This window comes from Canis lupus, chromosome 8 (assembly GCF_048164855.1).
Source record: "Canis lupus baileyi chromosome 8, mCanLup2.hap1, whole genome shotgun sequence".
Classification (NCBI taxonomy): Eukaryota; Metazoa; Chordata; class Mammalia; order Carnivora; family Canidae; genus Canis; species Canis lupus.
Window position 1 is genome coordinate 69,206,560 of NC_132845.1, and position 27,256 is coordinate 69,233,815.

General features: G+C 45.4%; 1 long non-coding RNA gene across 1 annotated transcript; it reads left to right on the plus strand.

Annotated features, from left to right (window-relative positions):
- LOC140639028 (uncharacterized) lies at positions 1-24,993 on the plus strand. Its single transcript, XR_012035910.1, has 3 exons — positions 1-305; positions 24,423-24,605; positions 24,716-24,993. It is a non-coding gene; the product is annotated as an uncharacterized lncRNA (long non-coding RNA).
- The last annotated feature ends 2,263 nt before the right edge of the window (positions 24,994-27,256 follow it).

The following is a 27,256-nucleotide window of genomic DNA, read 5'->3' on the forward strand; positions in this document are numbered from 1 at the left end:
CTGCTTGGAGATTCTCTCCCTCTACCCATCCCCCTGCACACCTGCGCTTGCTCTCTCTCTCTCAAATGGATAAACAAATCTTTAGAAAAAAAATAAAAATCTCTGCCACCTTAAATGTATTTATTGATTAAGATGAGTTTGTGCTGCCTATAAGGGCAGTCTAGATAATCTGGACCAGCTCTTCTACTGTGGAATAAATTAAAAGCTAAAAAAATAAAAAATTATTTGCCTGGAGGTACCAGGGAAAGAAGAGAATAGTGAAGAATTACCTGGCCAGGATCAGAGGAGGATGAAGGCCCAGGGAGGTGAGTCCCATGTTTGAGATTAGACTTCCCTGGATGTTTTTGCCTGTTTCATAGGGAACAGCCAAGCAGCTGTTAGACTGAGCAGTAGAACTTCTTGAGACTTGAGGCCATGGAATGAAAGCTCAGTTCTGCCAAGTGAAAAGGGCACTGATGAACCTCTCTTCATTTGGGGGTCACCTTAGGATTAAGATAAAGTGGAAGTAGACAAGTCCTGACAGGGATGTTGGCTCAGCTTCAGCTTTTCATAATTCTTGTTTTGTTGTTGTTTTAAGATTTTACTTATTTTTGCAAGAAAGAGAGCATGAGCATGAGTGGAGGGGTGGGGCAGAGAGAGAAGCAGACTCCCTGCTGAGCAGGGAGCCCATTGTGGGACTCAATCCCAAGACCCTAGGATCATGACCTGAGCCAAAGGCACATGTTTAACCAACTGAGCCACTCAGGCACCCATAATTCTTGTATTTGTGTAAAGGCCATCAAAAATTGCTAGTGCCCCAGGTACTTGGGAGAAGGAAACATAGATCCTTTCTGGAGGAAGGTATATATCATCCTGGGCCATAAATTATTTATACAGTGTTGGATTAACCATATCTAGCATGTAATAAAAATAATCAAACACATGAAAGACAAAGCAACATGGAAAGAAAAACCATAAAGAGGGGCACCAGGCTCTGGTGGCTCAGTGGTTGAGCATCTGCCTTCAGCTTAGGTCATGATCCTGGGGTCCTGGGATCGAGTGCCGCATCAGTCTCCCTGCAGGGCATATGCTTCCCTCTCTGCCTGTGTCTCTGCCTCTCTCTGTGTGTCTCTCATGAATAAATAAATAAAATCTTTAAAAAAAATTGTAAAGAACAAGGATCTTAGATTATTGAATTAATCAGAAACAGATTTTCTATGTTTAGTATAGTATACTTAAAAAAATAGGATTTTTAAAGTAAAAGATAGGGAGGTTAAATGAGATAAAAACAAGATTGAACATTTTAGCAGAAAACTGAAAACTATGCAATTATATATGTATATTTATATATATATTCATATAGAACTTCCCATCCACATCTGCTGTGGGTACTTCCCCCTCATCCTCTCATGTCTCTTAAGATTTCTGTGCTGTTTCTCAGCCTGTTTTCCCAATTCCTCTTGGTCCTTTTGAATGCTCCATGATGCCTCTGGTCATAATTAACTTCACATAGTGGCCATTTCCAAAGTGTACCTTTGAAGATTATGTGCTTGAATTCTTGGTTTGGGGTTCTGAAAGAGAAGGAGGAGGGATGCATTCTCAGTTGATGAAAAATGAAGGTGGAGTGGAAATAATTTGGATGAGAGAGACTTTGTATTTTGCCTGGGGATTAATTTGACTGAAAGAACAAAACCTTTACAGTGACAAGGTCTGGAGGTTGACAGTCTAGGGAGGGCTTGGCAGCTCAAAATTGGCCTCAAGCATCAGCTTCTTTCTGCCTTTTTTCTCTGCTGTCTTTAGGTTTAATTTAGTCTTTGTTCTCATGCTTGTTACCTCATAGTCACAAGGTAGCTGCTGTGCCACCAGGCGTCATGCCTGCAATTAAGGAAAGACTGCCGAACAACAAATGCTTTGCCATAGAGTCAGTCCTTTTTTGAAGCAATCAACGTTATTTAGTTATGAATAACTACATTTAAACATAAACATATATTAAAGTGTACCTATTTTAACGTTCTTTGAGTCTTGAAAAATGTGTAGACTATCATCTTACTTAAGACCCAGAATATTTCCATCACCCAAAAAGCTCCCTTATGTTCCTTTGTGGTCAATTCCTTCCCACCCCTGGCCCCAGGAAACCTCCGTTGTACTTTCTGGCACTAGAGATTAGTTTTGCCTGTTCTGGAATTTCATATAAATAGAATAACACAACGTTTACTCTTTTGTGTCTGGCTTCCTTCACTCAGCATAATATATTGGCATTTATACATATTGTGTCTATCAATAGTTCATTCCTTTTTATTGTTGAGTCATATTCCATGTATAAATATACCATCATTTGTTTGCCTGTTCACCTGTTGATGGTTATGTGGGTTGGGCTGTCTATAGTTTGGGGACTATTATGAACACGGTGTGTGGACATATTTACACTTGGTAAATACTTAGGAGTGGAATTGCTGGGTCATGTCATTATCTATCTATATCAGTGTCTATACCTGCCCCTGTATTTCTCTCTCTCTCTTTTTTAAGGAGTGTGTATGCACGATAGCTGGGGAAGGAGAAGCAGTGAGGGGCCAAGGGAGAGAGAATGCTAGGCAGTCTCAGTGCAGTGCCTGACCCAAGGCTCAATCTCACAACCTTGAGATCATGACCTGAGCCAAAGCAAGAGTTGGATGCTTAACTGACTGGGCCACCCAGTTGCCCCTGTATTTCTATATCATACACACACACACTCCTGGTTCTTGATTTCCTATTTTATTCACTTGGTTATGCTCTATCATCAATTGTTTATTTGATGCTCAAATATCCTTGATTTGGCCATTGAGAGCTCCCTCAGGCTGGTGTCTGTGTCCTTTTGAAATTTTTCTTTCTGTGAGCACTTCTTTACTTTTTGGTACTGTTACATGTTCCCAGCTGGTTGTTTTATTAGTATCCCATCATAACCACCAAGTGATCTACAGGTCCTTCTGTATTTATTTTAAAAATTAAAAGTTTCAAAAGTCTAAGGAGCCTCAAAAACATTGTTCCTTTCACGCCTGAAAAAACTGGGGGGAAATCTCACCTTCCCCCTGTCTTCTGCTTTTTTTAGGGCATGAAACATATACTTAGATCTCTAGCTGGGGCTTTAGAAGGCCTGGTGCCAGACACTTGGATAAACACTGGATTCCAGAGATGGATCTGCCTAGTTCCTGCCCCCAGGCAGTTCCTAGTCTAGATGGCAAGACCAAATCTGTACAGTGCTTTTCACATCATCATGCGTGTTCCCCTATATAATCTCATTTTAAATCACAGTTGTAGTTACTACTAAAAAGGAAGTGACTTTGGGGAGACCGGAAGCACGGGACTTCATAACCGCTCCAGTCCTCCTTTCTGTGTGAAAAGATGCCACACCCCCTTGTGCACAGAAATGGTACTGCCTCTCCTAGCCGGCCCCAGCTGTGTCAGTCCAGAGCCTGGGCTCCCTCAGCTCTTGACTTTACTTTATGTCACTGGTAGGTGCTATATCCCTTAACAACGCATGGCTTCTTTGAAAGGCATAATTCAAAAAGAAAAGAAAAAAGAAAAGAGAAAAGAAAAGAAAAAAAAGAAATGAAAAGAAGAAAAGAAAAGAAAAGAAACAAAAGGAAAGAAACAAAAGAAAAGAAAAGAGAAAAGAAAAGAAAGCTGTCATTCATGCTTGGGTCCACTGGACCTAATTCAAAGCTTGGTACACAGTAGGTGCTCTCTAAATGTCAATTCCTCCTCCCTTTCTCCCAGCACACACACAGGCAGGTTCATTTATTCTATAAATATTTAAGTTAATGAATGTTCCCTTACACTTGCCTTGGGGTTTTAGTTTTTGTTTCCAGGTGAGAAAAAGAAAAAATGTGAACTGCTTTACATTTCTTGGATATGTGCACCATATAAATTTAGGATTATTATTATTGTGGATTATTGGAATACTTTGCTTTATGACTTTCATTTTAATTAGAAGAGGTTGACCTCAGATGGCTTAATACCCAGTCTTTGGTTCTGAGGGGAGCAATATGACATTGGCAGGACCAATACTGGATGATCTAAGAGTAATTTTTCTCTCAATTCTGTGACTGATGCAATAAAACCTTTCACTTGAAAAAACTTAAAGAAATACGTTTGACATATTTCAAATCCTTTCTATAAATTGTTGAAAAGATTTAATATAACCGCTAGTCATAAAATCTTTAATTTGATTTGACCTTCCACGGTCACAATTCTTACACATGCAGTTTTTATTACTAAAGAATAAATGGTGGATTTCCTGTTATTCAAGGGAATAAAAATGTCCTTCAATCACCTCCTTCTACAGCACAGAGATCTGAATGTATTTAGGCCAACTCTCAAAGACAGGAATGATCGCAAAATGGTTTGTAACCTGCAAGTGTTCTGCTCTTTATAATTGCAAGCATCCCTTATTATTACCATTACTATTTTATTTTACTTTTTATTTTCAAATTTTTAAAACACAGGGCTCAGACCTATGACCCTAAGATCAAGACCTGAGTCAAGATCAAGAATTGGATGCTTCACCAGCTGAGCCACCTAGGTGCCCCACTATTATTATTATTTTAAAGCTCTAGCTGGGGATGAGGTTCAGCAAGTTTGGCTTAGGGCAAAATCAATAAGGTAAAGATTATTTTTCATCAATTCTCAATAGAAAGCCTGAGTTATGTCCTAACAAACAGGGATGTGGTTTAACCTGGCCCCTCTGTCTTCATTAGGTGATATCTTGTACTCGGGCTTTGGACAGGTAGTCGTGTGGTAGAAAGAGTGCTGATTTTGGAGTAAGGTCGAATTTGAAGTTAGTTAGGTGATCTTAAGAAAATTACTTACACTCTTGGATCCAGTGGAAGCCAGTATCCAAAATGGCTCCTGTGATCCTCATCTTCTGGTTTATAAGCTTTTCTGTGGTCCTCTCTTACCCTGAATAGGGCTGACCTATGTTACCAATAAGATGTTGAGGGATATGTGACTTCTGAAGATAAGTCCTGCAAAGACATTGTAGCATTCTCTTTGGTCAGTCACTCTGCAGAAAAACAGTTGCTATGTCTCCAGGACATAAGCAGCCCCGTGGAGAGCTCCGTGTGGTGAAAACTGCCTACACACTGGCATCCATGGACAGCCATGCGAGTGAGCCATCTTGGAAGCAGGGATGACCCTTGGCTCCAGCCAACATCTTGACTTGACTACAACCTTGTGAGACATCCTGAGCCAGAACCACCCAGCTCTACCCATATTCCTGAACTATTGAAACCAAGCATCAGAAAACAATTGTTGGTTGTTGTAATTTGCCATGTTTGGGAGGAATTTCTTATGGTAATAATAGATAACTAACTAACTAGCCTTAGTTTTCCACCCACTGAAATGGGGCTTAGCCCAGTCCCGGATAGTCGGTAAGAGGATTGAATGAGATGAGATGTACAAGCAATCTAGTGCAAGCCTTAGTGCACAGCAGGTGGTTGATATCTGGTGCCTACCACCCCTATAGCACTCTTGGGTCTTTGTAACACTTCCATGATGCTTTGGACTGATCCTCTCTTCATGCTCCTGATCATAAAGGTTTTCCCACTATGCCAAGTGTACCTTTTGAGCACTAAAACTTTGTGGTCTTCCTTTGCATTTTTGTTTGTTTTGGTAAGGAAGGAGCACTTAGATGTTTAATCTCTCACCAATGAATTAATGCTTCTAACTAACACGCCATGTCTTCCTGCTGTAACTTCTTTATTGATAGTTATTTCGCTCCTGCTCATTTCCTGCTTTTTTGACTTAGTCCACTCGAAATCCTGTACAGTATATTATATTTTCTTAAAACGGAGGCTATTGTATGTGTAAAAAGCAGCTGTGAATTCCAACTGCTTTTACTACCTAGAGAGGTCTTTGTTTACAGACTTTCTGCACTGTATTTATGTTCAAGAGTAAATCAGATCATGGAGGTGCGTGACACTGTAGGGGACAATGTTTGGGGATGATTGTGACTCACCTGTGGACCACTTTGTTCTGCATGTGGCCCCTGCAGACTTTATGCACTCATGGAAAGACTCACTTTCTGAATGCAGTTTCAAACTAGATGCATTCTCTCCTCTTGGGCCAGGTTTGTTTTATTTGTTTGTTTATTTATTTATTTATTTATTTATTTAAAATATTTTATTTATTTATAAGAGAGAGACACAAAGAGAGTGAGAGAGAGAGAGAGCACAAGAGGGGCAGCTAGGGGCAGAGAGAGAGGGAGAAGCAGACTTCTGCTGGGCAGGAAGCCCAACATGGGGTTCGATCCCAGGGCCCCAAGATCATGACCAGAGCCAAAGGCAGATGCTTCACTGACTGAGCCACCGAGGCACCCCTTGGGCCAGGCTTTAATCTGAAATTTAATTAAGGTTGGGGGGCTTGGATGGCTCGGTCAGTTAGGCATCTGCCTTTGGCTCAGCTCAGGATCCTGGGGTCCTGGGATTGAGCCCTGCATTGGGCTCCTTGCTCTACAAGGAGTCTGCTTCTCTCTCTCCCTCTGCCTGCTGCTTCCCCTGCTTGTGTTCTCTCTCTCTCTGTCAAATAAAAAAATCTTGAAAAAAAAAAAGAAATTTAATTAAAGTGATTCTAGAGTCTTCCTTTCGGAATAAATGCCACCCTCATATAATGTAGGCTTTATTATTATTCACGTATGGTGAGGCCAACAGATCAGGAGAGGACTGTCATTGAAAAAGATGGTTTGGGGGATTCCTGGGTGGCTCAGTGGTTTAGCTCCTGCCTTTGGCCCGGGGTGTGGTCCTGGAGTCCCGGGATTGAGTCCCACATCAGGCTTCCTGCATGGAGCCTGCTTCTCCCTCTGCCTATGTCTCTGCCTTTGTCTCTCTGTCTCTCATGAATAAATAAATAAAATCTTAAAAAAGAAAAGAAAAGAAAAGATGGTTTGTTACAGCTCCCCAAAGAGGGTATACATTCCACCATGCCTCCCCCATGATGGGGGGCAGACAGGGAAGCACCAGCTTGCCCACAAGGCAGAGGAAGTGAGGCGAACATGTGTAAAAGAAACTTTATTGTGGTTTCGGAACAGAATGAGTACAACAGGAAAAAGATTAGGCTGGCTAGTTTGAATAACTTCAGCAGGCTCTGGGGTCTAGGGGGGCTGTCTCTAGTGCTTCTGGCACTTAACCCTGGAGTGATTAGGACAGAAGGACAGTGGTCCAGCGTGTGTCTAATAAAGGAGGTGGCTGGGATACAGGCTCTGGATTGGCTGGTTTGCATATGAAAGGCACACTCAGCAGGCTAGTGGTTTCCTGTCTCTGAGAATTAGCTAGCCCTAGGAGGGCAGTCACTCCAGGGTCAACAAGGCTCTAGGTGTCAAAACACCAGAAACACATGCTTAATAATAATAATAATAAGTCACTTAATACTAGTTAACATATTATAAAATACACCCTTTGATTTTTAAGTAAGATAATTATTTGTATAGGCTTTCATTTTTACCACTAAGTATGGATTGAAGGTTTTGTTGTTGTTTTAATACCATATGTTTAAGTCATAGGTTATAGTTGGAGAAGGAATTATTATGTAGTAGAGTGCAGGAGAACTCAGCCCTTTTCACAGGTTGGAGAGCTGGATCAGGAAGACCCTGATTGGAGGGTGTTGCCTGGCACCCAGCATGGGGAAGAGGAGCCGCAAACTATGAGACTAGATTGTGTTGTCTTCTGAAACAATTCCTATTGACTTGGAGAGATGTGTTTGCTTCCTAAGTCATGAGGAAGGAAACCAGTCACGAGGTCGGCTGGTAGGGAGATGGGGTGGGACCCCCATCGCCTTCCTTGCCCGAAGACAAGAGCTCAGCCCTCCCCTCACATTTGTTGATGCCTCAGTAGCCTGTGGGCCAAGCCTGAGGCTCTGGAGACAGCAAGACCCAAGAAAGGAGAAAAAGGCAAGATCTCCTCTCCCTATGGGAGGGATGGAGAGTTCTATGAGAGAGGTGGATCACTGAGCTGGAAGGCTGGATGGTGCTGGGAGGCAGGGAGGAGTGGTTTGGAGAAGAGAAAGTGCAGGAGGCCTTGGATTACATGGGTACTTTCTTTTTTTTTTTTTTTTTTTAAACATGGGTACTTTCATATCTGCTCACTAACTTTCTTCCATAAAGCTCAAGACTAAATGTTGTTTTGTTTGTGTTTGTGTGTGTGTTTAAATAGGAAATAAATTTTCGTGGTTCAAAATAAGAATGTTAGAAAAAGAACTGTTCCAGTCCATCCCATTCCGCACCTCCTTCCTCAGAAAGAGGGCCATTTTAAAAAAAAGATTTATTTATTTATTTGAAAGAGCGAGCATGAGTGAGCTAGAGCAATGGAGAGGTGGGTGGGCCAGAAGGAGTGGGAGAGAGAGAACCCTTAAGCAGACTCCTCGCTGAGCACAGAGCTTGATTCCAGGACCCCAAGATCATGACCTGAGCTGAAATCAAGAGCCAACCACTTAACTGACTGAGCCACGCAGATGCCCTAATAGATGACCATTTTTATTAGTTTTTCATGTGTCTTGCATTGTTTCCTTATATCAACAAATGTTAATATGTGAGCTTATTTCTCTATAGCACAAAGCCATCATACTCTACACAAGCCTGCCCAACACCTTTCTCTCCTTCACTTAGCAGCAGAACCCAGAAATCTTTTCATATCAGCACAGGGAAAGTGGCCTGTTCCTTTTGTACTGCTGCATAGTATTCCACTGTGTGGATGTACCACACTTTTAATTAACCAGATCCGTTTTGATGTACCCTTGGTGGTGCACATTCTGTTGTAAGCCATGCTGCCATGAATAGCACTGTGTGTATTTCATTTCTGACTTGTGTTGGTGAATATGTAGGGTAAGTTCCCGGAAATGGGACTGCTGAGTCAAAGAATATAAGCACTTTGGATTTGAATGAGTTGAGCTAATCTACCCTCTGTCTAGGCCGTGCCATTTTGGGCTTCCACCACTAAAGCATGACAGCCCCTGTTTCCCTGCAGTGTGTCATCAACAGTGTATATCATAAAATTAACTCTCAAAGTTCCAGACTGATGCCTATGGCTTGGGATAGGGAGATTTATGATAAAAACATTGGCTAACTGCCATGATATGTGTTTCTTCTCCTATTTGTCAGCTGGCAATTCATGTAGAACCTGCCCGGCGGGCACAGGTATTCAGACATGGGCTGGTGACCAGTTGGCCTTATCAGGAAAGTAGTCTGGGAGGGGAGGAATAGACTTGACCATGGATGAGGCTGGACAAAATGCCCTGGGATGTTCCTTTCATTCCAATTGTCTGGTTTGATGATACTTTTCATCTATTAATCTGATTTTCTTCTTCCCTCCCACTATAGTTTACATATTAGAGTCATGTTCTAAAACATTCTGTAATTGTGTTTGCCCAAAGGCACACTTTCATGTCTAAGTACATGTCAACATTTCATGCACCAATCTGATTGACCTGACCGCCTAAATTCCCTTTTCCTTGTTTGACGGCCAGACTGAAGGAAGACATGCTTGGGTGTGGAGCATAGCTGAGTGGTTTTGGCAGCCCCTCCAGCAGACATGTTTTGGGAAACAATTCCCTTCTCATGTAAAACAGCCCAGCGGCCTGAGCAGACCCATTCATTGGCCCTAATCTCATCCAAAGTCTCCTGGAAATTAACCCAATTACAAACACAGGGTGTTTCCCCACATCACTGCCCTTCAAAGCCCTTTACCATGATAGTCTAATCAAACTTCGAAGCTTGTTTCGGAAGGGAAGATGGTTTTCTTCATGTCACAGTGCCTGCAAGGCAGGACAGCACAAGGCAATGAAATAAGGAGCAGAAGACAGGTTGCCTATGGGCTTTCTTCCCACTGGCGCCCCTGGGAGAACACTGCTGGGTTTGGTCCCCATCTTTTCTCTTTGAATCTCTTGGCTGGTAGTCATGTTCCTTAGACTATGAGCTAGAGGCATTACCTGTAGCCATTGGCAATTTAGGCTTTCTGGAGTCTCTCTAAACCCTAGCAATGTGACTTCGGGTCAGCCTAAATCTTGGTTGAGTCTTTATAAAATAGGGATAGTATCTGTTGTCATGGGATTCCTGGAGCAATAAAATGAGATAATGAAGATGCTTGGCATTAATTCATAGCCAGACATCAAAGTCAGACGTGAATTCGTTCAAGCAGAACAACCAACCAACGAACAAACCAACCAACCTGAAAACAAAGCCAACAGCATCATCATTGTCAACAACAGAGTGATTTGATCCCCTCGGCTCAAGGACCATCAGAAAAACATCACGGCCAATCAGACTGGAGCATTGCTGTCCCTGGCTCTCGTTGGGTGGGGAGCTGTGCCAGGCAGTGCTGGGTGTGTGGGGACTTTGTGCTCTGCAGCCAGACAGCCTGAGTTCAGAGCTCAGCTTCACCACTTCCCAGATGGGTGATCTTGAGCCAGTTACGTAACCATTTTGTGTCTCAGTTTTCCTGCCTGCAAAATGGCCAAAATAGTAGCACCTGCTTTGTAGAAGTATTGCAAAGATAGACGTGCTAACTCACCCAAGGAACTCTGCTCGGTTTCTGCTACCTGGGCAGGGCTCCATCACCGTGAGATTTTATAACTGTGCAAACCTGGCCCAACTCCAGTGTCGTACTATTCCATGGACCAGTCTTTCTCCATAGGCATGAAAAATTGCAGAAAAAGGGTATTGAGATCACTACAAATTAGAACCATGGGGGAGCCAGAAAGTGGCTTGATTGTGTTGTGTGGTGCTGTCAAATATAAACCGACTAGCTAATTAATTCTGCTCTGCAAAAACCAAGTGTACTTGTGTGAAGATTAATAAATCAGGAAATGATTCCTTTAAACTCCCCTCCCAAGCTTTGGACCATGGCAGGGCTGGACAGGGAGCTGGGCTGCAGGACAGCAGAGCAGATCATAATCAAAGGTGTGCTCTCTCTTACATGGAGGGCAGGAGAAACCCAGGGCCACAGGACAGTCAGATGTGAGGCCCCCGGGGAAACAAGGCATGGAAGGTCGACTCCACAGCTCTCCTGTTATCAGCCAGTTATTTGGAAAGGTCAGAGATGTTTGGCAAATTCTTTTTTTTTTTTTTTTTGGCAAATTCTTATCTGAGAAGAGATCTTTTGACTCAACTGAAGGCTCTCAAAATGGTGGAGAGGATCATGACCTGAGATGAAGGCAGAACTCACGACCCCGAGATTAAGAGTGGGACATTTTAACCATTGAGCTGCCCAGGCACTCTTGCCAGTGACTCTTGATCAGGTAACAAAGCAAGTTGGTGACCAGCCTGTTCCATCTCAGAGGGAAGCTTCTAGATTCTTCAACAGGGAAGGGAGGGCACAGACCTCCTCCTCTGCCTCCCCCTTCTTCTTCTTAACTTGTTAATAGGGACAATTTAAAATATGTACCTATAATCTGCTACAACAATTATCAGCCGTTTTCAATTTCATTTTATCTACCATCATTTTCTTCTTCTGGAGTATTTTAACGCAAATTCCAGACATCATGCCATCTTACTAGTATACACATATGTTTAACAGATTGGGGATTTAAAGAAAACCATAACCACTATGGCATTATCATACCCAATAAAAAAAGCAATGGGTCTTTAATATCATCCAATATCCAGTCCGTATTCAAGTTTCCCTGATTGACTTAAAAATGTTTTCACAGGGCACCTGGGTGGCTTAGTGGTTGAGTGTCTACCTTCAGCTCAGGTCGTGATCCTGGGGTCCTGGGATTGAGTCTGGCATGGGGCTCCCTGCAGGGAGCCTGCTTCTCCCTCTGTCTGTGTCTCTGCCTCTCTCTGTGTCTGTCATAAATAAATAAGTAAACAAAGTCTTTAAAAAAGAATTTAAAAAATGTTTTTTACAATGGATTTGTTCAAACCAGAATCCAAACAAGGGCCACCCATTGTATTTGGCTGTTAGAGTTTTTAAGTTTCTCTCTTTTTCTCTCTCTTTAAGAGCAAAACAAAGGGGGATACCTGGGTGGCTCAGCGGTTTAGTGCTTGCCTTTGGCTCAGGGCGTGATCCTGGAGTCCCGGGATCGAGTACCATGTCAGGCTCCCTGCATGGAGCCTGCTTCTTCCTCTGCCTGTGTCTCTGCCTCTCTCTCTCTGATGAATAAATAAAATCTTAAAAAAAAAAAAAAAGAGCAAAACAAGGGGTGCCTGGGTGGCTCAGTCAGTAAAGTGTCTTACTCTTGATCTCGGGGTCATGAGTTCAAGCCCCATATTGAGCTCTGTCCTGAGCATGGAACCTACTTAAAAAAAAAAAAAAAAAAAGTAGCAAGACAGAAAAAACCCTAACCTTTTAATTTTGAAGCAACTTCAAGGAAAATTACAAAGCCAGTACAGAGTTCCCCTGTATCTCTCATCCAGTTTTTCCTTAATGTTAATATCTTACACGACCATGGCACATTTCAAAAGGAGGGGATTAACATCGATATGTTACTATTAACTAAACTTTAGTTTATTAGAATTTCATCAGTTTTTCCCCCAATGTCCTTTTTCTGTCCTACGATCCAATCCATATTGCATTTGGTGTCTCTTGTAATCTGTAATGGTCCACCTTCTTTTTTTCCTCATGCTATTCATGTTTGGATAAGTTGTTTGGGTCAACTAGCCCATAGAATGCCTTGCATCTGGACTTTGCCAAGTGCTTCCTTTTGGCATTTGACTTGTCCTTGTCTCTTGTATTTACTAAAAATAATGGTTACACGTAGAGGCTTGATTAAATTGAGGCTCCATTTTTTTCTTAAAAGGGAGAAATTCCTTGTTGATGGTGCTTGGTACTTCCTGCTGTTATCACATTACATGGCACACAATGTCTGGAGATCACACTTTCAGTGAGTTCTGGAGGATCTTTTTATTTTTATTTTTTTTAAAAAAGACTTTATTTATTTGAATGAGAGAGGGAGAGAGAGAGAGAGAGGGAGTATAAGCAGGGGGAGGGGCAGTGGGAGAGGGAGAAGCAGATTCCTTGGTTAGCAGAGAGCCCCATGTGGGGCTTGATCCCAGGACCCTGGGATTATGACCTGAGCTGAAGGCAGATGCTTAACCGACTGAGCCACCCGGCCCTAGAAGAGCTTTTTAAACCCTTATTACATGTTTGTTCTATCTACCATCACACTTTTGAAAAAAAAAACAAGTTTTTTCTCTTTGGCTGATTAGGTTTTTGTTTTTTGTTTTTGAGATGTCTGGTTTTTTAATCAACTCTTACCAGGGCCAAATTATTGATGCTAGTCATTCTACCCTTAAAATAAACACACTCAAAGGTTTTCATCATTATCAATGATAAGAAGTTTGCGAAACAAGCCAAGACGGCCTTTGTCCTTTTCTTCAGAGAGACTCTGCAAATGTGCAAGTGCCAGGGGTTGAGCTATCCCCGGACTGCAAGAGGTGAAATGCGATTTGCAGCCCCATATAACTCCTCTCACAGGAGGTATGGCAGAATGGAGAGCCACCCTGAGTGATGTAATAGCCATAGGGCATGGATCAGGACCCCACCACGAGTGCCAGGAGCTGGTTGACCTTAGCCAAGTTCAGGGCCATCAGGTTCAGGTTCACATTTATGCAGAATGTGTTCTGCATAAACCTGGGGCAAACCATTCTCATGCATTGCAATGTGAATTGCAATGTGAATGGCAGCTCCTGAAATTGTGCAGTCTGCAACCTACACAAACATATGTGGCCACCCAGAAAAGTTACACAGCTCTCTGTGGGTCCCAGTTTTATCTTCTATGGACTGGCTGCACCAGGGTCCTGGCAGGAAACAGAATGGATCTTGGAAGGTTCAAATGAAGAGGCTTCAGTGAAGGAGGCCTTATAGACAAACGGACAGAGTTAAGGGAGCAAACCAGAAATGGGGAAGCATGTTGGGAATTATGCTGTTGTGGTCTCCTGGGAGCTGGAGCCTGGAAGGGGCCTCTGGCAGCAGCTGGAGTCCTGGAAGGACAGGTTATTGTCACAAACTTGGGTCTGAAGCTGGGAGGGAGCAGGGAAGATGTACCCCTAGCTCTCACTGCTCCCCCACCCCACCCCACCCCACCCCCCAGGCTCCTCTCTTTTTCTGATTCTTCCCACTGGCTGGACTAAAAGCAGCCAGGTGATCCAGTCTGAGGTTCAGACTCTCAGGCTCAGAGTGCAGCAGAGAGGGGTGGCAAACAGAGAAAAGCCAGCGCTTCAGGGCACCTGCACCTGGGATTGGATATCAGATCTAAGACCCCTTACAATTCATAATTCTTTCACTCCAGGTATAACATTTAAAAAATATTGGGACCCCTCTTTCCCCTGAACCATGTTCGACCCTGATGAGGGAAGTAAATAGGGATGGGTAGATGTATGAGAGATGTGGACTAGCCAACAGTGATGGGACATGGGTCCCAGATACCCACTCAGAATGGAACACCTGTCTTGGCCCTGTGGACCCAGAGAGCACACTGAAGTCCAAATCCACACCTATCCTCTCTTATCCAAGGGCAGTACTTGCCCCTACCTTCCACACTGCTTTCCAGATTCTACTCTCGTCCCTCCTCTGGTTTCCCCTGATCCGAACCCCCACCCTCCCAATCCCCCCTCCCATTTATTCCATTCCAGCCACACCATTCTCTTTGTTTCTCCTTGAACATGTGACATTTCAGCATTTGCTGTTCCCTCCCCTTGGAGCATCCCATGCTTCTCCTTCCCATCTTAAAGTCTCTGCTCCAGTATCACTGGCTCAGAGAGGCCAGCACCCACATCTCGATCTAAAGCAGTGTCCTCCAACACCTAAAGTTTAGAAATGGAATCCCTGTGTTGCTTTCTTGTTTATTGCCGGAACCCCTGAGCGGAGTATCTTGATATCAAGGCTTTGTTCATCTTGTTCACTATAGACACAGGGTGGATTCCTTTCCACTGGTTTCCTAGGATGTAGACAATTCTTTCTTCTTCCCTTAAGTTATTCTATTGGTTTTGTTATGGCTTTCTTTCAAACGATTTCCCTGTTGCAAAGAAAAAAAATTCTTATGGTTAAGTGCCTGGCATGTTCTATGCCCTCAATAAATATCTGTCAAATGAAGCGATGAATTGGTGATTCCGTATATGTAGGGGGTGGCCTCAGAGGGTGGAAGGGGTGCAGGGCAGGCTGAGTGGAGATGGGTCCTGGCTCACTTCTCTCCTGGGCTCCTTATGATCTGCCCCATGACTTTACTGTCTCTGCCTCCATGGATTTGCCTCCTGAGTTCTAGGTCTGTCCCTCCTTGGATACCCTAGAGCACATCCACATTCAGTGCATCCCCAGGGGGCCTCCTTTCTTCTCTAACTCTCTGTAGGCCTGCTCCCCCATTCCCAGGCTCACTTCACGGCACTTCTAGAAGGGGGCAGTATACATGGTGACCAAGAGCCTAGACCCTGGGGTCAGACTGCCTGGTCTGAATCCCAGGTCTCCGTGCCTTAGTTTTTCAATCTGTAAAATGGAGATTATAATGGTACCTCATTAGCTTGTTGGGAAAAATAAAAAAGCATAGGATTTAAGGTGCTTGGGACAGTACCTGCATCTAGTAAGCTGGGGCTGTGGGTGTGACCCATTATCACCATGATCATCACTCTGTCTCCTGGGCAGAGACCCAGAGTCATCGTAGATACCCCCCCACCATGCTTTCTCTAATCTAGTGCTTCCTGGTAAAAATATAACAGAGGTGGGTGTTATACTATATGTTGGCAAATTGAACTTCAATAAATAAAACAAATTAAAAAATAAAATTAAATAAAAAGGAAATATACTAGAAGTTCTATATGTGACGTTGAATTTTCTAATGGCCACGTTCAAAACATTTAAGAGAAATAAGGAAAATCAATTTTAACAATTTTATTTAGCCCACTATATAAAAAATATCATTTCAACATAGAACTAATGTAAAAGTTAGTGAGATATTTTACATTCTTTTATTTCTTTATTTATTAAAGATTTAAAAATTGTTTTTAAATCATCTCTACACCCAGTGTGGGGTTCGAACCCACAACCCCTGAGATCAAGAGTCACATGCTCTGCCGACTAAGCCAGCCAGGCTCCCCTTTCCCATTCTTTTTAGAATTTGGAACGAATTCTTTAAACCCAGGTGTGTATGCTCTACCTGCAGCTCACCTTGCTGTGGACCAGCCACCTCTCAAGAGTTCGATAGCCGCATGTGCTGGTGGCTAGGGCAAGTGGTCAGCAGGTTTTGGGGGAATTCTTTCTATCTGCTCTCTCATCACCACCTCTGCCCATCTTGCAGCTGCACTGTGAACACTTCTCTGCAAGAGCCTCTGCAAGGATTTTCCCAGCTCCAAACTCCTTGCTCCTGTTTGCTCTACCTTCTGTAGTCAGAGAGAGCTTCCTAATCACAAACTGGATCATTTCTGGCCTCTGTTTAAACTCTGTGAGGGTTGCTTCAGACCCTGGGAGTGGAGCTACTTTGGCCTTCAATGATGTGTCCCTGCTGGCACAGCCCAGCTGGCGTCACCTCTAGCTCTTGCTCATAGCTTCTCTGATTGGCTGCCTTGGGTGCCATTCTCTGTGGGTTCACTTATCTATCTCCAGGGACTGTGACCCTTGCCTCTAGGTTCTGGACACCGAGCCCCAAACAATCTCACCTTAGCTGTTACAATTTCCCAAGCATGTGTATGTGCTCTGGGATTTATGTATACAAACTTTGTGTATGTGGCTTGCTCTGAGATTTATGTATGTAAAAGGAAACGGTGACAGATGATTTTAAAAAGATAGTTTGGGGCTAGATTATGAAGCACTTTGAATGCCAGGTGAAGAAGAGTTTGGACTTTATTTTGTAGGCAATGGGGAGCCATTGTGAGTGTTTGAGGGAGAGCAGCCGGGACAGAGGATGAATCTAAGAGGGACTTTTGGTATCAGGCTTAAAATGAGATCAAATCCAAATCCTTGGCACCCCCTCCAAAGGCCTGGAAGGGAATGACATGATCTGCTTTCTAGAACCACCTTTTCTGAAGGTCACTTAGGGATGGGTTGGAGAGAGGAAGTGAGGCAGAGGACAGGACATGTTGAGCTTCTGTAGGCAAGTCCCTTTTCTAATATTGTATGTAAGAATGAATATAGGCATGACCTGAATGTAGGTCCTAGTGACCCGAGGTGAGAATACCCTTTCCATCTTATAGAGACAAGGAATCTGAAGTTCAAGGAGGTTAAGACAGTTGTCCACTGCACTCCATAGTAAGTGTCTGAGCTGGGGTCCAGTTGGACCTGGATGCTTGCGGGAGGACCTGCAGGTGGCAGGGCAGCCTCTGTGTAGTATCAGCAGGTGCACCCCAGACTACGAGGCTGCTTCCCCATGGCATAATCTCTCGGGGTGGCTCTGTGTGAGCATACAGACCAGATGGGAAAGTGCCTCCAAGTAGAGCAAGACGGCAGCACAGGGCTTTGAAACAAATGGGTTATTTACTTTGACTCCCTGCTCCCCTGTAAGATTAAAAAAAATCCTTGTTTTACTTGGAGTTTAGTTAATATACAATATTACATTGATTTCAGGTGTACAACAGTGACTCGAAGATTATATATGTTACAAAATAGTTACCCTCTGTCACCATGCTAACTTATTACGGTATTATTGACTACATTCCCTATGCTGTACTTTTCATCCCCGTGACTTATTTATTTTATAGCTGGAAGTCTGTGGCTCTTAATCCCCTCCACCTCTGTTGCCAGCCCCCCACCCACTCCCCTCTGGCAACCACAAGTTGCTCTCTCTCTCTCCCCCACCATAAGACTGATTAAATTGACATGGTCTTCTGGTTATAACCAACGCCTTAGCTTTGATAATGCCTTAATTTTAAAATCCTAGAATTAATTTTTGGCTCTCTTTAGCATGAAAAGATTTCCCCCAAAGCCTTTAATTCTGCAGCCACCTATTTTTCCAATCAAAGGAAACACCGCGGGACTTTCATGGTCTTAATTAATGACTCTCTAATCAGAGTTCCACTCTGCCTGCTTTTATCTCCCCCTCCCCCCACTTTTTTTTTCTGGTTTCTCAATGAAGGGCTTATCTAGAACTTGTTTTGACTTCAAACAGACACTTCATGATAGTAAATGGCAATATGGTTTTATCAAGTGGAGCAACCTTTTCATTCTCTTTCTTCTGGGTCTTAGTATCAAAGCCACACTTAGAGAATGTGGTCTTCCTTCCTGTCTGGTTTTCCAGCAAAACATGCCTTCCCAGAAGCCGGGGGAAGGTGTTTTAGATTACAAGCCACAAAGACTTCCTGGTAAATCTTTCTCAGTGATGGCAGGCTGATATTCCAGAGGCTACCTGGAGGCTTTTCATTTGATGATTATGTCTGACAATCCTTGCTTAAGTAGTAAATGCAATAATTTTGGGTAGAGACGTGAGAGGGGCAGGTACAAGTCCTTGGAATGAATGGCAGGTTCCTTCTTTGATCTGGTCATCTACAGGACCCATCTGCCATTTTCATCTGTGGCTCTCTTTCTCTTTGTTACACACAGAGAAAGTACACACAGTAAATAGTCATGGTTACCCAGGACACAAAACTTGCATGAATGTCTGCCAGAAGCCATCGCTGGGAGGGCAGCTTGGCCCCCAGCTCTCCTCTTCCTGGGGGCGTGGGGGAAGTCAGCAAATGATTCACTAATGTGCTCAGATAGCCTGCTGATACCGACTAAGCTTTGCCTGAGTGGGAGTCTGTTAGGCCCAGGGATACAGAGATGAACGGGAAATGATCCTTGGTTTTGGTGTGGTGTGTTGTAGGGGAGATGACAGATGTGTTTAGAGGTAAGCATGGGGGCACCTGGGTGGCTCAGCGGTTGAGTGTCTGCCTTCAGCTCAGGTCGTGATCCCAGGGTCCTGGGATCGAGTCTCACATTGGGCTCCCTGCAGGGAGCCTGCTTCTCCCTCTGCCTGTGTCTCTGCCTCTCTCTGTATGTCTCTCATGAATAAACAAATAAAATCTAAAAAAAAAAAAAAGAAAAGAAAAGAAAAAGAAGAAGTAAGCATGGCATAAGAAGATGGGTGTGGGCATAGAGGGTTGTGGAAAGATCTCTAGAAGCACCAAACAGGTTCAACCCTAGCTGGAGAGATTGGTGAAGCATTGGAGCCTGGCAGAGACTCATGGAGGAGGTGGGGAAACAGACTGAGGATCTTAGTCTGCTCAAGCTGCTGTAACAGAACACTGCAGACTGGGGGCTTATGGACAACAGACATTTATTTTCCATGATTCTGGAGGCCGGGAGGGTGCCAGCAGATTCAGGGTCTGGTGAGAACCTACTTCCTGGTTCATAGATGTCGGTCTCCTCATGTGGCAGAAGGGGGAGGAGAGCTTTCTGGGGTCTCTCTCTCTCTTTTTAAAGATTTTATCTCAGAGAGAGAGAAAGAGCACAAGCATGAGTGGGGGGAGCGTGGCAGAGGGAGAAACAGACTCCCGCTGAGCAGGGAGCCTGAAGTGGGGCTCAATCCCAGGACCCAGGAAGCATGACCTGAGCCAAGGCAGCCACTTAACCCACTGAGCCACCCAGGGGCCCCTGGGGTCTCTCTTATTAGGGCACTAATTCCCATTCAGGGCACTCCACCTTCAGGACCCAATCACAGCCCAAAGGCCCCACCTTCTAACACCATTGCCTTGGGATTAGGGTTTTAACACGTGAATTTGGGGGGAGACAGAAACATTTAGTCTGTTGCAAAAGGCATTCCAGACAAAGGGGAGCAGTCATGGTGATGGGAAAGATCTCACCCCAAGGAGGGAATATCGCTGTGGGGCTGGAGCAGGGAGAAAGGGTGTGTGGAAGTGGGGGAGGATAGGCAGGGAATGGATCATTTGGAGACCCCATCAGATACGGGGCAGGGGGAGTGGTGTGTGCTTGGTAGAGGAGATCCAGGGGTGGGGTTGGCCCATAGGGCTGTAGAGGGGCAACGGGGTGCTGACATCCATCTTGGGCTCTGCAGGCTGAGCCTGAGTGGGGTTATATCCACCCAGAAAATAGCAGGCACCTTTCCCTAATTCACACAAATGTGGATAGGCAGTGACTCTAGAGAGTGGAGTGTAGCTTTTAACCTGCTGAGTTTGAGGGCTGCTGGCAGATGAGGACACAGATGTCCGAGGGGTGGTCCATGGCCACCAAGGGGACTGAGCATTCAGAGAAACAGGACCAAGTGGTGGCAGCACCACCCTGTCGATGGTCACTTGGGTCCAGGGCTTGCCCTCTGTCATGCTAGACTTTTGTACACACCTTTCTTTGACTTGTTCCCCCATCTTGAATCCCCACCCCCACTCTGCCCTCTGACTTCAGACCTCCTTCTAAGAAGAACTTGGCTCCCTACATCACCCTAGCCCTGAGTCTGGTCTTCAGATTCCCACAAACAAGTCCTCCTCATGGATTTCCTCTTGAACCCCGGGCTTCCAGGGCAGCCCTGGGGTGAGGATGGAACCCTCAACCCTAGAGTTGGGGTGGGTGTTTGAGGGGGATAGGCATCAGGGGATAGACCACAGAGAAATGTAAAGCCCTCACTCACCTGGACAACTGCCTTTGGGAGCAAGGATAGCTTCCTTCTGGCTCCTGAGAGAGGTTTGTGCATGTACACAGGTGTGGTACCCAGAGTGTGCACAGGTGTATGGAGCTAGGAGGCACCTTTCGCTCCATCCCAGCTCCTCTAACCCGAGCCCTTCTGCACCGCACATAATCCTGCCCTTCCCCCTTGCCATGTTCCTGCTCTTCATGCCCTCCCTTGCCTCTCACCTTTGTCCAAATCTCTTCTTGCTTTGAGGCCTCTCGTGAGTTCACTTGGATTTCCCTGTCACCAGAACCACCCCTCCCCCAACCCCCGCCTCCTCTGAGCTACTAACTTTGGATCACAGGGCATCAGGGACAATGTTTCTCATTCACATCCTTCCTAAGGGTCCTGTAAGTCTGGCTGAGGGTGAAACTGATGTCTAACCTGGCAGGGCACCTCTAGGGCCTAGCACAGAGCCTCCCCTGTGCCCCTCGGTGTGTCATGCATTAGAATCTGCTCAGTGAGAGTGGCAGACACAGCTGGTAAAGCGAGAGAGAGGGACATGATCCAGATCCTGCAAAGATGTAGATGGACAGGCGCCAAAAGGTACAATCTCGCCCATAGGAGAAGATTTTCTAACCACCTCTGCAGGGCCAAGGGTCCCTTCACACCAAGCCACTAAGGCAGAGACATACGGTCTAGTCAGGAAAATCCAGGTGATGCTACAGTAATAAGCTACCCCTGGCATCTCAGTGACTGACCAAAGCTAGGCTGTCCAATGCCCGTTAGAGGATGGGTTGGGCGGGGGAAAGTTTTCAGCACTCTGGGGTCCAGGCTGACCCAGGCCTTACCCAGGGAACATTTGCTGTGGCAGGGACAGAGAGAAGACTTCGAGAAGCCACATCCCCCATCTCTCTTTGCCCACAAGTGACATGGTCTCTTCAGCTCATGCCCAGTGCCCAGAGCTAGTCACACGGCCCTGTCCACCTGCAAGGGGGACTGTGTGCCTGGAGAGGACAGCAGATCTGGATGTTGGTGAGCTCCTAGTGACATCTACCAGACTTGCTCAGGCCTGTTTGGGGCAAATTCCTCCACCCATTAGTTGCTTTTCCTGCCCCCAAGGGCCTGGAATCAGGCTCCACTTACTTACCTGACTCATGAATGAAGCTCTTCCTCATGTTCAGCTGACGCTGTCCATTTGTTGGCCCTCAACTCATCATCGAGGCTCAAAGAACAAGTCTGATTCCTTTCTTCTGCACGACTTGAGAGATCTGGATCATGTCCTGCTAGTCTTCTGTCATCCAAGGCCAACATCCCTCCTGTGGCCCCTCCTGCCTGCCCCGGCCACTCTTCCCAGCCACTCACGGTCGATGTGCCTTTCTATACTCTCATGGTGGTAGCTCCAAGTGCTGAGCCACAGCACCGGGCAGGGCATGGGGTGAGGAGCCCCGGGCAGAGCTCCCCATCAGCTTGGGCACTTGTGGGAGGGACATCGTTATGTGGCGTCATTGTGTCTCAACACCCTACCGTCTTCATCTCTGCACCAAGGTAAAGCCAACACTCTCCTGGGTGTTGCCTCTTCATCATTTTATAATTTCAGTCCCCTGCAGTGGACTGTGTATTGGTGTCCCCCACTCCACCCCAATTCACACGGTGAGATCCTAATCCCTAGTGCCATGGAATCAGGAGGTGGGGCCTTTAGGAGGGTGGAGCCCTCCTGAACAGGACTGGTGTCCTCATAAAAGAGGCCCCAGCGAGCTCCCTTGTTGTCCCTTCTGCTATGTGAGGACACAGTGAGAAGACGGCCATGCATGAACCAGGCAGCGTCCCTCAACTAACACCGAATCTATCAGCCCCTTGATCTTGGACTTCCAGCTCCTAGAACTGTAAGAAAGAAATTTCTGTTGTTTATAAGCCCCCTCGTCTGTGGTATTCCGTTACAGCAGCGGACGGAGCCCAGTAACTCATCCTATCCTCTTTCTTTATCACAGAGCCTCCTCGTTAAGCTCTTTGGGAAAGCACTGTCTTAGCTGCGGCTACATCTGGGAGCAAACTTATCACCGTATGAGTTGGGCTTTTGGCATTGGCAATTAGGCAGACTCCCTATTTTTGGGTGTTTTTTAGGTTTTGTTTTTGACACTTTTTTGATGGGGGGTTCGTTTTCCTTTCAAAATTCTGTTTGAGATCATGGGCTCTTGTGATAGGCAACCAATCTGCTGTCTTCTAAACATCTATTCCTTTTTATTTTATTTTTTAAGATTTTATTTATTTATTCATGAGAGACACACAGAGAGAGGCAGAGACACAGGCAGAGGGAGAAGCAGGCTCCCTGTGGGAAGCCCACTGCGGGACTTGATTCCAGGACCCCAGGATCACACCCTGAGCCAAAGGCAGACGCTCAACCACTGAGCCACCAGGTGCCCCTGAACATCTATTTCAAGACCAATGTCTGGGGAAACAGGTAGGCTTATACCCGCAGTTCTGCTGAGCAAAGAAGTGACCCCTTTTCTAGGGCCTGGCTGGATGCCTGTGGAGGTGTGTAGGGATAGAAGAAAAATTGAGGGTTCACATCTTCCAGAATATCCATGTTTTGCTCGCATCCTGTCCTGGCCAAGGATAGAAAGTTTGGAGCAGAACAAAGAAGCCCTTCAATTGCGACTGTCCTACTACCTTGAATCAACCCAGCCCATTTGCTGTGCTGTCCTGGGATCCGGAACAGCTGGGATTAGGGGCTGTTGGAGAAATGAGAGGAAACCTGCTCTGTGCCTGCATTGCCTCCCTGAACTTCTGGGGGAAACTGCAGAATCCACGACCAATAGGGCATTTGAGGGGGAGGGGGAGATTTCTGTTTTAGATTAACAGAAGGATTTATCATGCCAGAAGGTCAATATTTACCTTGGCTTCGGCTTGATGAGTATTTACTTCTCTGTTCAGTGGTTCATTCTGCTGACTTCAGCAGAACAGAAGATCTGCTTTTTGTCTGAGGAAGAGGATGCTTACTGATATTTTTCTTATCAGAAAGTCCTCACAATAGAGTTGTGGAGGAGCCCACTATTTGAGTGTGTGTGCGTGTGTGTTGGGGGGGTTGTCTCCTTTTACCAAGAAATCTGATCCCTCTTTGTACAAACAAGTCATTTTTTAAGGCACTTTTCAACTTACAAAACGAGGAAGGGTATAGGGTCCTAGACAAATCCCTTCTCTCAACTTCTTGTCTGAAAAATGGTAATTCTGAGAACCCCTGCCTGTCCATGTAGAGTTGTGGCAAACAGTTGAGGCACTCAGTAAAGCCCTGCCAATCCTCGTTTTTGTTGGGATTTTATTATATTGAGGTTGGGAGGGACAGGTTATGCGATCCCCCAAGGTCACCAAGGAAGAGAGGAGGAAAGACCCAGCACTGTAGATAGGGTTCCAGCTCTGAGTACCCCCATTTTTCTTAAAAAATATCTTATTTATTCATGAGAGACAGAGAGAGAGAGGCAGAGACATAGGCAGAGGGAGAAGCAGGTTCTTTGCGGAGAGTCAGATGCGGGACTCAACCCCAGGACCTGGGATCACACCCTGAGCCAAAGGCAGACGCTCAACCACTGAGCCACCCAGGTGCCCCTAGCTCTGAGCCCGTATGGCTCAATTTCTGGGGCTCTTGGGAATGGTGGTATCTGCCTCCCCAAAAGTGTTAATGTGTATTTGGGGGTGCCACAGGCATAGTTGTGTAATATTGAGACAAGTGTTGTGTGCCACGGTGACAAGACCAGCTAATCAATTCTAATGATTGAGGACCATTCAGTTACAAGGGTATTGCCTAGCCCTTTAGTTCAGGGTGCTCAAACTTTCCCACGGTTGCCACCCACCACAAGTATGTTCTATCTAAAAATATAACACAAATTGCACGTAATACACAATAATATCCCCATATTTGATTTATTTTTTATTTTAAAATTTTTTATCTTTCTTTTTTTTAGAGTCGGTTCCAGGCCCCATGTAGGACTTGAACCGACAACCTTGAGATCAAGTGTTGGATGATCTATCAATGGAGCTATCCAGGTGGCCTTCCCTTTTTTGTTTTAAAATAAATTTTTGTTTTAATTTGTTGAAGATGGAAGAAGACATACTCCGAGCCGCCTGAGAAAGCTCTGCACACTCTGGTCAGTTCCACCATTGGGGTTTGAGAAGGGTGGTGTTCTTCAATTTAATCCCTCACCAAAGCCAAGCAAATTATTTTTTTTAAATTTTTTTAAAAATTTATTTATGATAGTCACACAGAGAGAGAGAGAGAGAGGCAGAGACACAGGCAGAGGGAGAAGCAGGCTCCATGCACCGGGAGCCCGACGTGGGATTCGATCCCGGGTCTCCAGGATCACGCCCTGGGCCAAAGGCAGGCGCCAAGCCGCTGCGCCACCCAGGGATCCCAAGCCAAGCAAATTATAATTAACAGTTATCGACCATTATAAAGTGTTACCTGCAGCATTCAGGCACTTTGTGTGAATCATTCATTAAATTCTTTTAGCAAACCCAAACAAACATACGTGCCGTTATCATTACTCTGATTTTACAGTGAGGACGCTCCGAGAGGTTAGGTAACTTGTCCAAGGTCACACAGCTGGGACTTGGAGTTGGATTCTACTCACTGGCTTCTCTGACGGGAGTTTAGTGTGATGCCGCTGAACTGTTCTCCATTCTTCTTGGCTTCCATGGCCCTGCTGGTGGGGAGGGGGTTGCAGCAGCTGAAAATCTTGCCTAGAGGAGTGACAGCTTAATCAGCTTGGGTATATCCATAGCTGCCTTGGAGAGGGGAGGAGTGGAGGATGAAGGGAAAAGTGAGTTTCTGAAGACCAGAACTGGAAAGATCTTCAGAGACAAGCCAGTCAGGTTTTCATTTTACAAATAAAGACACTGGGGAGGACCAGAGAGGGGAGTTTACTCCAGGTTATCAGCAAGTTTGAGGGCATGAGGATGGGGGGCAGGAGTAGACATGGGGCTTCTGGGGTCTGGGCTGTGTGGGAGATATCATATTTCTTTTCTTGATTTTATGCATCTTTGTATTTTTATCTCTTACCATCTAAATGGAACTTCCTCTTGTTTGCAGAACATTTGTCCAAACTGCTGGCTGACTTTTGCCATTTTAGAGCCTTCCTGGTGGGTGGGGGGGAAGCCTTCCTGAAAAATGGCACAAGCACCCCGAGGGTGACAACCATGTTACTTGCTTTTCTACTAGCCTTCACTGCACGCAGCACAGCGCGGGACACACAGAAGTTGCCTGGTACGCGGTCATGGGGCCAGAATGAACTTATTGTCCTAGCTGTGAAGGGGAGGACCAAACTCAGACAACTGCTTCAGTCCGGAAGTTGCTGGGATGAATGAATTCTTTTCCTACAGCTTATCATTCTAAAAGAATCCAGCAGTGTACGGAGTAGTGTTATTCTGTCCTCTCTGAGGTTGTTCTAGCTGGGGTACAGCCTGTGGCCCTGGAAAAAGTGACTTTAAGATAAAAAGGAAATTCTTTTTTGATTTACTTTTTATTTTTAAGATTTTATCTGTTTATTTGAGAGACAGAGATAGTGAGAGAGAGCACGAGCGGGGGCAGGCAGAGGGAGAAGCAGACTCCCTGTTGAGCAGAGAGCCTGATATGGGGCTCGATCATGGGTCCTAGGATCATGACCTGAGCCGAAGGCAGACGCTTCACCGCCTGAGCCACCCAAGGCGCCCCAAAAAGGAAATTCTTAAAATACTAATCTTGTTCTCTTTACTGTCATGCCTGCAGCATAAAGATTATTTACAGTAACATGGAAATTCTCTTGTCTCATGATGAAAGTAAAGGAGAGGAAGAAGAAAGAATGTTTACAAATTCCTGGGAGATGAGGAATGACCTCATCACTTACTGGGTGTTGGCCAACTGTCCAGGGAGCATGGATCAGTTTTGGGGGAGGCTGTGAAAATACCCCGATACCTCAAATTCTCCAAATCTTTTAGATATCAAGAGGTGGATGGAGAGCAAGATGAAAAGGAAGTCATTCTAGGTCCAAGTGATGCTTCCCATAATGTGTTGCCCACTCAGAGATGGACTCATGCATCCTGAGTCCTACTCAGACTGGGGACCTGGGAAGTGTGGGGGTGCCACTGAAAAGGCTTCGGCAAGATTTGCACAAACTGAGTGGAGAAAGAGGGGTAGTTTGGGGAGAGGGTGAAGCAGTGTCGGATATATTTTGGGCTATACACTCAAGAGGGTACCGGTGGGATATGTAAAAAAAGAGGGCAAAAGCCATGGGAGTGGGCCTTTCCGACTACGTTCCCAAGGCCATCTTCCTGTCTTCCTCTAAAACCAATCCCACAGTTCTCTTACCAAATGTATTGCAGCCCATTAAGCACTTCCACATTGGATGACTTTTCTCCAGATGTACAGACATTTTACAGACTAGGAGCTCCCCACTGTTAACAGAGCCAGAGGTGGCCTCAGGGCCTCTGCCAGCCCCTAGGATCCTCTGGGAGAGAATTAGAAAGACCCCCAACCTGGGGAGTCCCGCACAGGCTGGATTTCAGGTCCCACCTGCGTCTCGCATGAGGTACACTGCTGTGGGGGTCCTGCAGTCCAGAAAAGACCAACTTGGGGCCAGGTTGGTGATGGGCTCAGCATGGGGTCTGGGACTCCGCTGAACCATCTCTAAAAGGCGGGATTGTATTAGATCTCCCCCCACTCCCCCCATCAGTTACTTTTCAGATCCGATGCCTCATGAACCCGGTGACTCCAGGGACAACTTCTCACGCCAAATCCAGCCCTTTCCTCCTTCTGGGCTCACCT